A 13,907-nucleotide genomic window follows, 5' to 3' on the forward strand; every position below is an offset into this window, starting at 1 on the left:
GAGGAAAAGCAGTTTGGCTGGGAGTGTGTATAATGCTGCAGCATGTGACAGGGGTCATTTTGAATCATCCTTGGCCTGTGTCCAGACAGTCTTTGCCAGCGTCAGCTTTACCTCCTTCTCATCCTGTGCTTTGCTATAAATCCCATCCATCGGTGCAGAAGGGATTCAGAAATCACTGCCCACGCCATAATGAAGACTCTAGGTGCCATCTTGCTCCTTGTCGCCCTCCTTGGGCTCTGCGAGGCACTTCCAGTGGATAGGGAGGGCTCTTCTGGCGGTGAGTACACCGGGATCAGGCCCTTAGCATCTGACTGCACAAGTCCTTTGAGGGGGTTGAGGTTGTGTCTCTTTCTGGAGAATCACTACAGAAATACCTTAATAGTCTTTTATTATATAAGAGACACACCACAGTGACCGTCCACTCTGTATAAAATTGTGTGTTGTTTTCAATTGTTGAGAAGGGTTTGAGGTGAGAGAGTGGGTGTAAACTGCAAGTGGGTGTAAACTACATCCATTAAAGTGTTTTGGCTCAGGGGTGTAAAGTCCCTGTTGTACTGGGGGAGAAGTCTCTCACCCTAAGGTCTTTGTATGTTGACTAGTTGCCAGATCTCAGAGGGCGGCCCCTACACATTTTGTAGTGGGGGAAAAGTAGCTAATGCTTTCATTTATGCCACTGACATGTGTATTACTACTTATAGCATTAAAATGGTGGAGCAATACATATTCGGTGTCTCTGGCAGGGTCTCGTGGCTTTCAAGAACTCACATCACTGCTGCAGGAAATGCAATAGATTCTACTGAAAAATACCAGCAGAGATTGAGGGGTCCTTCATGACTAGCTCTTCCACTCAACCATGTCCCATTGCATTCTGGGAGTTGTAGTCTTAGTTTTATAAAGGAATAGGCAAGACTATAAGTCCCATAGTTTATTGACTTGGTGAAATTGGCAGGTGTGTAGAAGGAAGTTACACCCCCTGCATAAGTAGGGTTATCACTTGTTCTACATCAAAGGAGTCCAAGTAAACCAATCCTGGATTTCCTATTAGAAATCAGTGTTTTCAGATGGTTAGTCACACTGAAGTATTCCAAGAGTACCACTCCCAGACTGCATTAGGTTGGTAAACACAAACCCAAGACATGGATATGGGGCATCTGATAGTGCCATGTGTACAGTATCAATGTTCAGGAAATACCTGATGAGCTTGAAATGAGTAGTTCATCTATAACTCTCAAAAGACTGCAAGACACAGGTTTTGGGACGTCAGGGCTACAAGATGGTCTCTCTCTGCTTCAAACAGACCTGGCAAGTGTGACAAATTCCTTCATGAATATTGAGTTAACCAATGGGGCTATATGGTGCATGTAAAACACTGCATTGTGAAATTATTTGGTCTGAAAGCCATTCGTTTTGGTGGGCTGTTCTGAAAAGAACGTCCCATAATTGTCTAATAATTCCGGGTCTGACTCAGTACCCAGGAGCATTATTTCTCCACAGAGAATGTGTCCTACGTTTTGTGGCATGTCTAATGCATCTCCCTATGTGTGTATAATGTCTGTTTAAGAGTTACGGGTCTTCTAGTTTGACAGGGTTTCTTGGGGGCGAGTGATGTTTCCTGGTGGTGTGTGCTGTTGGATACTGTAGTAGGTGTTAACACCCAGTGTACCCTTCTCGATGCTAGGGCATGAACTATAATGGCATGACATGATATTGTGAATACTGTGATAGCCAACTGTTGCACACATGTGCTTTGCTGCATGCAATGTGCTCTGTCTAACATGCTTAGATGTACATTTTGCAAGTTAAACAAATTGCACTTTCAGAATATGAGGCAGCCAGAGATTGAACTCACATGTTTAATCCCTGACATTGAATCTATAGTTATTGTTACCCCTTCAGTGCTGCCTCTGATGCACTGCTAGGTGGGGAGGAAAGGTGCTATCTCTAAGTTTTATACTATATTTATTGTTCCATGCCCATTCACTGTCACTGACTCACAGCAAGGTGTGGAGGAAGGTGATATCTCTTAGTGGGACCCTGCACTTATTGTTTCATGTCCATTCACTGTCGCCTCTGATGCACTGCTAGGTGTGGAGGAAGGTGTTATCTCTGACTGTGACCCTGCACTTATTGTTTCATGTCCATTCACTGTTCCCTATGATGCATTGCTAAGTGTGGAGGACAGGTACTAGAGTGTCCAGATTTGTTCACAGCTGACGTTTGATACTTCTGCAGGACACAACACTGACATAGGGTGTTAGAACAGTGATGAAGACCTTATCTGCCGTTCTGAGGCAGCACATACAGAGCATAATATGGGATTGTTTCACCTTTACTGGGCAGACTGGAAACCCCAGAAATTAAAGGGAAGCATTTTTGCAGATGCTTATCTGGGAATGGAAAGAAAGGAGGGACCCGTGAAGGTGAATGTTAAGGTGCAATACATAATGGAAGTGGTGAGGTCAGGAAATATAATAAAATGAAGGTTTATCCAATGCAGTGTTACGAAATTCTAATAGAAAAATGTATTTAAGCCATTTAAACCCTCGGGTGTTCCAGCAATAAACCAGTCTAAGGGTCCCCAAAGTGAACAAAAATAAATGGGTGCGAAGACTAGGAAGATCAGATTGTGGTATGAAAGTCCAGCAAATAATGAAAAACATGAAAGAATGTTACTGAAGCTAGAATTGAGAATACAATGGCTACATTGTAAAATAGTTTCAGAATTTGAAGACAAATAAATTGTACTTCACATGAAGAATCAAAACAAAAAAGTTCTAAAAGATATTGCCATTTGATAGCGTGAAATTGGGTACAAAGTCTCCATGAACAGACACATCCATACCTGGGAAAATCCGGTGGGATTAGGTAAAATAGCTATTTGTGCCCTACACTCCTAACCTGAGAGTAGTTCCTTCTAAAACGTGCAATGTGGATGATGTAGGTGGTGATCTACGTGAACCGGAGACAAACATGACCTTTGTCAATTGCTCAAAAAAATCAAATGCCTCATTTGGAATCTCATCAGTGATGTCACTGACAATGTCATGACTGATATAATATGTGAGGTCATAAGCAGTGCATTATGGGGGTGTAAGTTATAGTTAGCTCACGTAACTATAACTGCTGAATTTCTATGGTTTTGAATGAATGAAATCTGAGCTTAACTTTAACACTCCTGTAACCTTTGTTTTTTTCAGTGAATTTCTAATTTTTATTGAAAATTCTGTTTCCTAACTATAACGTCCCTGTAACCTTTAGTTTTTTAATGAAATTTCTAAGAGTTTTTAATTTCATTTCCTAACTATAACCAATAACCTTTGACACTGAGTGTTCCACTGAGTACATAAGTGTCTCAGTGGGTTTACGCAGGGCTTTAAGTGGGATGAAAAAACTGGTGGGTCTCTCTATTAAGGGCGTGGCTTAAAACACGTAAAAATCTGTGCTTCACATAGTGTGTTGCCAGACTTGTATTTTGCTGTTTCTATCATTGCATCCACATATATGATACAAGAAACATCATACCTATAACAAGTCAGGACTATTGGCTTTGTCAATGGTTGTCAGTTGCATACAATAAATAGGCAGCAACTATGGCTTGTAAACAATATTGAAAAAGCTTCCACTTAAAGCCCTGGTGACAGACACTACGACAATGTTGCTGCTCCTGAGTTTCAAAAAGAGAAGGGAAATCCAGAGAGAAAATTACTCTCTTTAAAAGATTTCCCTTCCCCTTCAATGCTCACCTGGCATGACGTTGTGCCATAACTTCTCCACTAGTGAGAAGGAGAAGTGAGCAGTGTGAGCATGCGCACACTGATGTGCCTGCTGTCTCGAAACGGGTCTCTATCGGGCTCTGTTTTGTGCCCTGGCAAGTTTTGCCGGACTGCAGTGACAGCAGACTGCAGTCACTGCAGTCCGGGAACAAACAGACCGCTTGTGCCAGGGCACAAAACAGAGCCCGATAGAGACCCGTTTCAAGGCCTCCTTTAAAAAACGACTGGTTCTCAGATCCGGAGAGACCTGGCCCACTTAAAGCCCTGGGTGTTCAACTGTTTGAATAGGTTTGTAAGTGGGTATGAAAGGGTATGAGTGGGGCTGTAAGTGGGTATATGAGTGTCTAAGTTGGTCTGTGAGTGGGTGTGTGAGTCTCTGAGAGGGTCTGTGAGTCAGTGTGTTAGTTCCTTAGTTGATGTGTGAGTGGGTGAGAGAGAGTATGCATGATTATGTAAGTGGGTACATAAGTGTCTGACTGTGTTTGTGACTGTGTGTACATGTCTGAGTTTGTATGTGAATGTGTGAATTTCCCTTGGCTGCTGAGAGTCGTTGGTGCCAAGAACCCCCATGTTGCCACAAGTAAATACCCCACAGCAGGATTGCTGAGACCTCATCAGAAGCCTCCCCACCTTTCTCAATCACTCGTCAAACACACCTTCTGGTGTACTACTGGTTGGGGGATGTGGTCCCCTTGGCTGCTGAGAATCGTTGGGGGCCAAGAATCCCTATTTTTACCACAAGCAAGTCCTGCACAGTGGGATTGCTGAGACCTTGTCGGAGGTCCCACTCCCTTTCTCAACGGCAAAGGGGGGTCCTGGCACACTACTGGTTGGGGGATGGGGTCCCTTGACTGCTGAGGCTCATTGAGGGGCAATAACCCCTATTGCTGCAACAAGTAGTGTAGGAGAGTAGGATCTGCTTCACATGGGTACCCCCACTTTTTGCTGGTGTTTCACTGTTTTTCGACCTTAGTCTGGCTGTGGCCCTGCTAATCAGGACCCCAGCCTAGCTGCTTCCTCTCTAAAATGGTTTCCATGTACATTAGGTACATATCTAATTGGATTCTGGTGTGCCTTATAAGCCCCTAGTATATGGTATACTATGTACCTAGGGTATAGGTACCGCAGAGGCCTCCCCTGGGAAGCACTCCAAAATGGCACCACAGGTCCGCTACTGCAGCCTGGGTAAGGGTGTGCTTGCACCCCTTACAGTGGTATAGGCTACCTATATCACTACCATTGCACACACATATAAAACCTATAAGTCACTCCTATGGCAGGCCTTAACAATCCTGAAGGCAGAGTGCTTGGTTTTTATGTGAGAGGTGCCCCTGCATGAGCAGAGCCCCTCTGCAGCGTTCGGAGTATCTCCTCTGATACTGTTTGTGGTGCAGCCTGACCAAATACTCTTAAGTGCATTATGACCTCGCAGTAAATGCTAACTGGGATGGCTGCATGGAAACATGTCGTGTTTGGTGTCAAACGCTTTGGAATACTACCCCCCGCCAGTTCTGGTGGCGGGGGTAGCATTCCACCCTTCTAGAGGGAGAGACATGTTCACACTGGTCTAATCCGGTAGGACAGAGAGCAGAGAAGAGTCCCCCAGAGAAGGCCAGTGGTGCATTGACATCCGAAAGGACAATGCCCAGTGTTGCAACTCTGTGGACGGAGAGAGAGTCTACAGCAAGCACGGAACCGGAGACCCATCTGATAAACCGGACGAACCTCGCTACATGCCAAGCGTCAGGAGAAGCGTAGCTACGCCAGGTGTCTAATTGTTTACTCAACCGAAGAGGGAAACAAAAAGGGCTATTCAAAACAAATGGAGGGGGGTGTGGGGGGGCAAGTGAAGATTATAATACCCTAAAATGAGTATCATTGAACTAAAAGACAGAAGTCTGACAACTTGAAATATTGTTTTTTTGGTGGGGCTAGAATTATACACTTTATATTTTGCTGAGTGCTACTAATTGGACATTATTCCTAATAAAAAGGCTTCACAGAACTAACCTCACAAGAAAGAGGTGATCATCAACAACCCTGTGCAGTCCACTGGAGGAGAACATGGCGGCCGTGAGTTAAGCGGTCGCTGCCGCGTCAGTGGTTTCTCCCGCTTTTGCTGTTGCACGGTGCTAAATGTGCCTGCAAGGGTATGGAAGTGCTCTAAAGTGAATCCGCATATTTTTTCTACCTGGTAAATCGTCGAGGGATGTGCGTTGGTGCCGCGACCGCCTTCCCTCGTTGCCTTGCTACTGCCTCGGATCTAGGGAGGGGCTGGAGATCGGCAGTGCGTCAGCTGCTCTGCGGCTGTTTCCTCCGAGGCGTATCCGGGGGTAGGAGTGGCACCTGGAAGGCAACGGGAGCACTCAAACTGGAGGCAGAGGCGGTGGCTAACTACGGGGACATCAAAATGTGCTGGTGCGCCCCTGAAGGCCTGGAGGAAGAGTGGTAGGGGGTGGCAAGACGAGGGCACCCACAACTGAAATGGCGGGGAGTGTGTGAGGGCGAGGGGAGTAAAGGCAGCAAAAACAGTAAAAACGGGGTTGAGTCTACGTCTGGAAAAACTTGATGGCTCCCTCTCTGTTCCATATTGCTTGAGACAAAAGGGTCTTCCCCCAACCCCCCCCCCCCCTGTTCTGGCTCCTTCCTATACAAAAAATAGTAATAAAGGAAATAAGGGGAAGGAGCCAAGGCAGATAGAAGCAAAGCTTGACAGTGGCATTGAGGTGAGCAAGTTCGATAAAACAAGCAGACCACAAAAAATAAAATTGAGGGCCAAATCGGAACTATTCAACAAACGTGGGACTCCATCTGAGCTGGACCTACAAGCGGCTAAGGAGGGAGGGGTATTAAGAGATAACATTAAAACACCCCCTGGTAACAAGGAGTACCCTGTTGGGAAGTCAGCGGAGAACATTGAGGAACGTTCTTCTCCCTATCGGGTATATAAGGGAAAGGGCCCAAAAAATATAAGGAAAAAAGGTCCTTTCTCAGACGCTAAAATCAAAGTGACCCCCTCGCTGAAGTCATACTTTAAGGTTTTGCCTCAAGTCTTAGACGTGGCAAAGCAGGGGGGAGCTCTTAGGGCAGACAGCGCCCCGTCAGACTCGGAGATACAGTCTCAGCCTCACCTCCATTCTAAAATGGCAGCAGAGACTTCTCAGCCCTCGACTGGCCTTCACCATCTGTTAAATGAGGGCACAGATCTTTTGTCCACCCCTGGTCTGCCTCCAAATCTATCGGTGGCACATATTGAGCTGAAAGATAAACTGCAGGGGGGTCAACTCCCTCAGCCGAATGAATCAGTTGCACCAGACATACTAGCAACCTCTGAAATCAATGAGATTATGGTCTCATTTAAACTCCCAGTAGATGAGGTTGTAGTTACTGATGCCACTTTTGGGGGAGTAGTGGCTCCAGGACGGGGGTATTAGAAAACTCGGTGGAAGAACTTAAAACTGACCTGGGAGCGGCCAAAGAGGATATCTCCTCACTTAAAAAAGAGGAGGCGGCACTTCGCAACCGAATTGAGTCTTTAGAGAACTACTCCAGGCGCAATAATTTATGCCTTTTGAAGGTGCCGGAAGGAAAAGAGGGGGATGATTTAAAATCTTTTATTGTGTCCCTTATCAAGGAAGTTGTACAGATTGACGCATCAGAAGAAGAGCTGAGGTGGGATATACAGAGAGTACATAGGATCCTTTTAGGAGAAATCCTCAACGGACGAAGCCAAGAAAAATCCTTATAAACTTACTCACCTTTGAATTAAAAGAAAAAATATTATTTGCTGCCCTTAAATTGAAATCTAGAGATTTTATTTTTGAGATTAGATCAGACCTTTCGCCAATGGGAGTTGAGAAAGAGAATGGAAGACTTCAAGAAGTTGGGGGCTGTTGTCCAACTCAAATTCCCAGCTCAATTAAGGATTATGCTTAATAACGAGATGCACAACGCTCGAACGGTGCAGGAGGCGGATGATCTTTTAGAATGCTTAAAATAAATTCCCTACATGATAAAGAATGTAGTTTTGCTCTACATCTGCCGGTTTCTTCATGATGGAGGCACTATAGGTATGATACGAGTACAGCAAAAATTAAGATTGGGCTTATGCTTAACCACCACTGGGTATACACAATTTAGTTATATTAATTTCCCTTTTTGGATATATTTGTTTATTTAGCACTAGCATTTTCATAAAATAAAAGTAAAAATTTAGGCAGAGCCGGGGTCCACCGGCAGGTAGAACCTGGGTTCCAGGTAAATGGGGTTTGGGTTCTCCAAGGGGGGAGGGATAGGGATAGGGGGGGAGGTAGCACGGGGTAGGGAGCAGAGGGGTACTAAAAAAGAAAAAATAATCCTGATTTGTCTTTTAGGCTTATCATATTATCGTTTCCGTTTTAGGTCAGGCATTAATTTCTTGCAGGTGGGCGTAGAGTTGTATAATGGTCTCCCCAATCCTCCATGAAAATGCTTCAAATGTTATCATGGAATGTGAATGACCTCCGAGTTAAGAATAGGAGAGAAACATGTTTGCAATACCTGAGAGATTCACCTGCACAAATAATTGTTTTACAAGAGACCCATCTCACAAAAAAAGAAATTACCGATTTGTGTCAAAAACCTAGGTGGGTAGAACACTGTTTCTGTTCTGAGTAATCGGCCAATGTTAGAGGGGTTGCTATATTAATTAAAAGACAAGCCCACGTTAGCCCCTTAGATGTTAAGACAGATTCTAGTGGCAGATGGGTTATAGTAACGATCCTGGTGGAAGGTACCCCTATTTTATAGTTGGTTATTACGGTCCTAATCAGGATGATCCTTCAACTTTAAAAACAATTTTTTCAAATCTATTGGGGCTCCCGGATAAGATAATTTTTGCCTGGGACTTTAATATAGTACTGAATCCGTCATTGGATAAATCCCCAAACAGCAGAGCTATTGTCCTGTCTAAATCCAGAGCCTTTTTAAAAATAATGATGAAACAAAATGCGTTAATAGATGTCTGGAGGGAGAGGTCGGGCACCCAACTGGGGGTATCCTTTTATAACAAAAAATATAGTCATGAAACCCAGGATAGACTACATTCTGATTAGCCATGAGTTAAGAAGTCACATTAAAGTCTCAAATAAAGGAGGTAGAAAAAGGCATCAGGGAAGAGGTAGATCAGGAGACTAATCAAATACTAATAGCTAAATTGGAATCCCTGAAAGCGCTTCTGGACAGTATAGTTCAGGTTAGAATTTCGAACAGGTGGGAGGTGAGCAGGCTTTCCCACTTCGAGTATGGCGAAGGAGCAGGCAAATTATTGGCCTGGAAGGCCAAATCAGATAGGGCGCGAAATTACATTAAATAAATAAATGTCGCAGATTCCAACATACCAACAAGCAATGAGGACAGGATAGAGGATGCCTTCCACACCTTCTTTAAGGAATTGTATGATGAAGATAATAACATAGATAATATCACTGCTAGAGACTGGTTAAATTCGGTCCACCTCCCAGCCCTGAAATCTACTCAACGGGATAGCCTAGAGGTGGAAGTCTCACAAAAGGAGGTGAGGAAGGCACTCTTCGCCTGTAAAGCAGGGAAGGCGGCCAGACCGAAGTTTATAAATCCCTGGGCGAAGAGATAATTCCATTTTCGACCATACTCTTTAATAATATTCTAGTGGATGTGGTAAAACCACCAACATCGTGGGGAGAGGCAAATATCACTTTGATTTTAAAATCAGGTAAACTCTCCACTAACTGCGAGTCATACAGACCCATTTCACTCCTCAACTCTGATTATAAGATTTGTACTAGGATCTTGACTGATAGCTTAGGAGCAGGGGCAAGAGATCTGCTACAGCAAAGCTACGGAAGAGGGACCCTGAGTAAAAAGAAATTGCATATATATTTCACTAAGTGGCAATATGTCCAACAATAAGAATATACCCACAGACCAAGAGTAAAAAAATTAATTAGTCCATTTATTATGTGTCGATATATCAAAATGTATCTTTTTTGTCATTTTTGTTATAGCATCAATTTATATACAGTGAGAAAGACATATCACAAATAAAAAAGAAGCAACACATTTTGACCCAGCACAAAAAATGATGACAATCAACACATGAGAGAGCATGGAAAGACCAAAATCTAAAGATGCAAAGACAAGAAAAACAATACAACAATGAATAACAAAACACAGTGTAACATATAAATACAATAAATAATGAACAAAGACAAAAGCGCCAACGCGCGTTTCGGAGATCCCATGAAACTCAACGAGGCTCCTTCATCAGGGCACATAATAGGATTCTTTTTTACTTTTTTACAAAAATGGGTTCATGAAATCATTTCAAGTAGGATATACTTCACAGTGCCGGGCTTGACTCAATATTACTCACTGTTGGTATTCTAAAGGGTCCAACGATGAAGGGCGTACCCAATAAAGGGAAGGCGTAACCAATAGATGGCTTATAATTTAGAGAGGCCCTCATGGAAAGTAAATCAGATGCTATAGAGGAGTTAGGTCCCAAAGGTTTAGGAATATGCTCAGTGAGATCGAATCTCAAAAACATGCATATTTTGGTAAAAGATAACATATAAAAGTTAGATAATGCCGCCGCGTGGGCTCAAGCCATGAAGAGTCAAAGCAAAAGGTGGTACATATTCGTTATATGGGGCTCAAAGTGCATCAGGTCGATTGTTTGTAGGCATCCAGAGATCGTCGGTGCAGATTCAGTACTACGCGGACATCGACGCTTACTGAATCTGCACCGACGATCTCTGGATGCCTACAAACAATCGACCTGAGGCACTTTGAGCCCCATATAATGAATATGTACCACCTTTTGCTTTGACTCTTCATTGCTTGAGCCCACGCGGCGGCATTATCTAACTTTTATATTTTATATTTTACCAAAATATGCGTGGGCTTTTCAATTAACCCACTCAAGAATGCTGTTGAAATCCCCAGATTCATCAGATAGAGGAAAGATGTTTACAGCAATGTTATTTCAGGCAGGGCTTCCCTATGAAGGTTTTCTTTTTAAATATGGAGACAAAAAATTATTTTAAAAAGTTAGGCTGAAGGTTCTTTGGGGCGCAGTTCAAATATGGGCTAGAATTAAAATCCTAACTGGTCTGGAGTAGTACTCAACATTAGCTCCATTAAGGGATAGCCCGGGGACCCAAAGTTGTCTTAAAGACATGCTGGCCATATCATTAAAAACTGCAGGCTTATCAACATGGGGAGACTTACCGGAGGATGGTTCTCTCCTTTCTTGGGCGACCTTTGATGATAAATTGGAAGGAAGCATGTCTAGATTTAAATATATACAGTTAAACAATTATAAAACACCGATAGGGTGTGGGAGTGATCTCGAAGAACATCTTGTTAAAAAGCCACCAGGCAAGAAGGAGGTAGCCTTTTTCTATTGGGCAATTGAGGAGTCTATAGACGGGGACTTTAGATTAGCAGGCGAACTATGGGAAGAATTGATTCCGGAGGAGGATTGGGTGGAATTATGGCGGGTCTCTTATAGTACATTGTTCTCAGTTGTGAAACCAGCCTGGCTAAGAAGAAATCATTATTTCACCACACATAAGGCCTATTTGTCCCCGGCTAGGCTTACAAAGATGTCCAACGTCCACCTGCCAGATGCAAAAAATGCAGCATGGAAAGGGCCCCCGACACACACATGTTTTGGACTTGCCCTGCTATTTCTGAATTCTGGCAAAAAGTGAGCTCTACTTTAAAATCTATTCTAGGCTACCCAGTACACATAACTCTCAGTTTAATAATTTTTGGCATTCATTCTGAAATTACTGGCCACACTAGAGGTTTTCTCTTTTTTGCCATTTTGCTGGCCAGGCGAGAAATTTGCAAGAAATGGGCTGCAGCCCTGCCTCCTACACATTCAGAATGGCTCTCATCTGTGTATAAAACATCTAAAATAGATTTGATCAGATTAAAAAATAGTAAGAAGAGAGCCTGTTAAATTGGTCTTCAGCCTAATTTGTCTCTTTCCTATGGTTAAGACTCTTGGGAAGCTCTCAGACTGAGTCGTAGTCCTCAGTCTTTCAAATTCCTTGAAGAGCATGATTCACCCTCTCACTAATCAACGAGAGGTCAACAACGGGTACGAAGCAGATGAACCACTGGTAGGTGGGCAATATAGGAATGGGGCAGCACCCCATAAAACCTACCTCTCTCAAGTGAGAAGCAGTGGCGACCTGCGGACTACTAGTTTGTTGGGATCTGAGGCGAATGAGGAAAAAAAAAAAAAGAAAGAGGTGATCAAAATAAGGAAAAAAATAGTGACTTACCTGAACTCGCGTTTCGCTCAAGGGTGCTGGTAGAGAGGAGCTCCATGAACCCTAAAGAGAAGGAGAAGAATACAGAATGTTACCAGAGAAAATAAAACGGACGCAATACACAATGGCTTTGCTACCACTGAAGAAATTTGCAGCGAAAGAGCCACAAACGCCAGCCTTTCATCTGCACACTGAGCGGGACCAACTCCCAGTAGTAACTTAAACAAATCCTGGAGACCCCAGGACCCAGGCACACCAACATGCAGTCAGATGGAGCCAAGGCCCACTAAGATGGAGATGCGTGGGAACCCCCGACCGGCTGGATAAAGAGCCAGGAGACCAGAGGGCCTGTATCAGTGGCTCATCAACACAGCAGAAGAGAAATATCTGCAGAAAAAAAACATGGCAGAACCCGGGACTGACCATTTAGGGTCACCTATGGCGGGACTCGCTCACATGGACGTTGCTGGTCAAACACCACCGACCAAGGGAGTGCCGCAGCAGGGATAACAATCCCAGAGAGCCATGCCTGCAGGCACCCATCGCACTAGTAGCCACAGCAAAATGGAGGATTTATGCCAGAGAGGTGCAGCTCCAGGCTCAAAATGGGATGCTCCCGGTTGTTCCAAATTCCTGCCTAAGATGGTGACAGGAGCCCTCAGAGCAGTGGTGAGGGAAGCAGCATGGGTCTGGGTGGCCGGTGCCCTTGGGAGGAGGCCAGCCTGTCTGCGGCGGTGGACCCCACATATATCAACAGGAGCAATGCCGGTACCAGATTAAGATCTTCACGCAAGCTCTTCAGATGCAACTTCAAAAGGTCCTGCTCAAAACTGAAGACATGGAAAACAGGTCTCGAAGAGACAACATTCAAATCAGAAATCTAGAAACAGATGCAGAGGGACCGGACCTAGAAGCAATTGTTCTGGGCCTATTCACTGAGTCGCTGGGCTCGAACCCAGTCAAAATCAAAATAGAACTAGTGCATAGAGTGGGGAAGCCGCAATTGGGAGATAAACAGGGGCCAAGAGACATCTTGGCCAAACTACACTCCTTTAAAATGAAAGAGTCCATCCTTCTAGCCGCAAGGAAAGCTGACAAGGTTGTTTTCCAAGGGGCCACCTGTACCCCGTTTCCAGACATTGCGCCAATGACATTCGCGCGCCGCCAACAATTCAGACCGGTCACTTCACTCACAAACTTTGACAGGGAAATATACTATATAGATTCTTTTTTTTTTAAAATATATTTTATTGGCATTATGTACTTCGCAAAGTACATATATTTTATATGATCAAAGAATAAACACATAACGAGTTTACATCATATCATCAGGTAGTTAGTTACTTTAGCAGTCCATAGCAACATCGAGTTTATTTATCCAAATGTTTCTGCTGTTATGGGGGGACATGCTAATTCAATGCATGAGGACTTAGGGCATTGCCTGTATAATGTATCACAGGCTCTGCATTTGTCTGCTGTGCTGGTGTTAGTATTACGTTTTAAATGAGGCATTGACCTCTTCAACAGGGGTAACTGTAACTGGGGTACACTGTGTATAAGATACCGAGTTATGATAGGGGCTGGTAGGCTCATTCGTCACACTTGGTCTTCGGGCTATGTGGATCTTAGTGGGAGTTGGGAATGTCGAAATGGGGTCTGCTGGTTACCGTACATGCTCGACTCAGGGCCGTGCCCTTCTGCCTTTCAACACTAAGAGGGGGTTGCACTGGGTTGTTTCTACGTGTCTCTACTGTATAGGACAGGGTGCCTTGCGATGGTAGCTCACCTGCTGCTTCCTGCTAAAAGGATTGAAATTATGTCGCCCATTGCA

The 13,907-nt window shown here is 44.1% G+C and overlaps 1 long non-coding RNA gene across 1 annotated transcript in view; it reads left to right on the forward strand.

The window, feature by feature from the left end:
• The window catches only part of LOC146822233 (uncharacterized), an 83,526-nt gene continuing 69,619 nt past the window's right edge, over positions 1-13,907 (forward strand). The window contains exon 1 of the long non-coding RNA XR_014963252.1: positions 1-277. This is a non-coding gene — a long non-coding RNA (uncharacterized LOC146822233). The remainder of the gene's footprint in view (positions 278-13,907) is intronic.

The sequence above is a fragment of the Triturus cristatus genome, chromosome 6, assembly GCF_964204655.1.
Source record: "Triturus cristatus chromosome 6, aTriCri1.1, whole genome shotgun sequence".
Classification (NCBI taxonomy): Eukaryota; Metazoa; Chordata; class Amphibia; order Caudata; family Salamandridae; genus Triturus; species Triturus cristatus.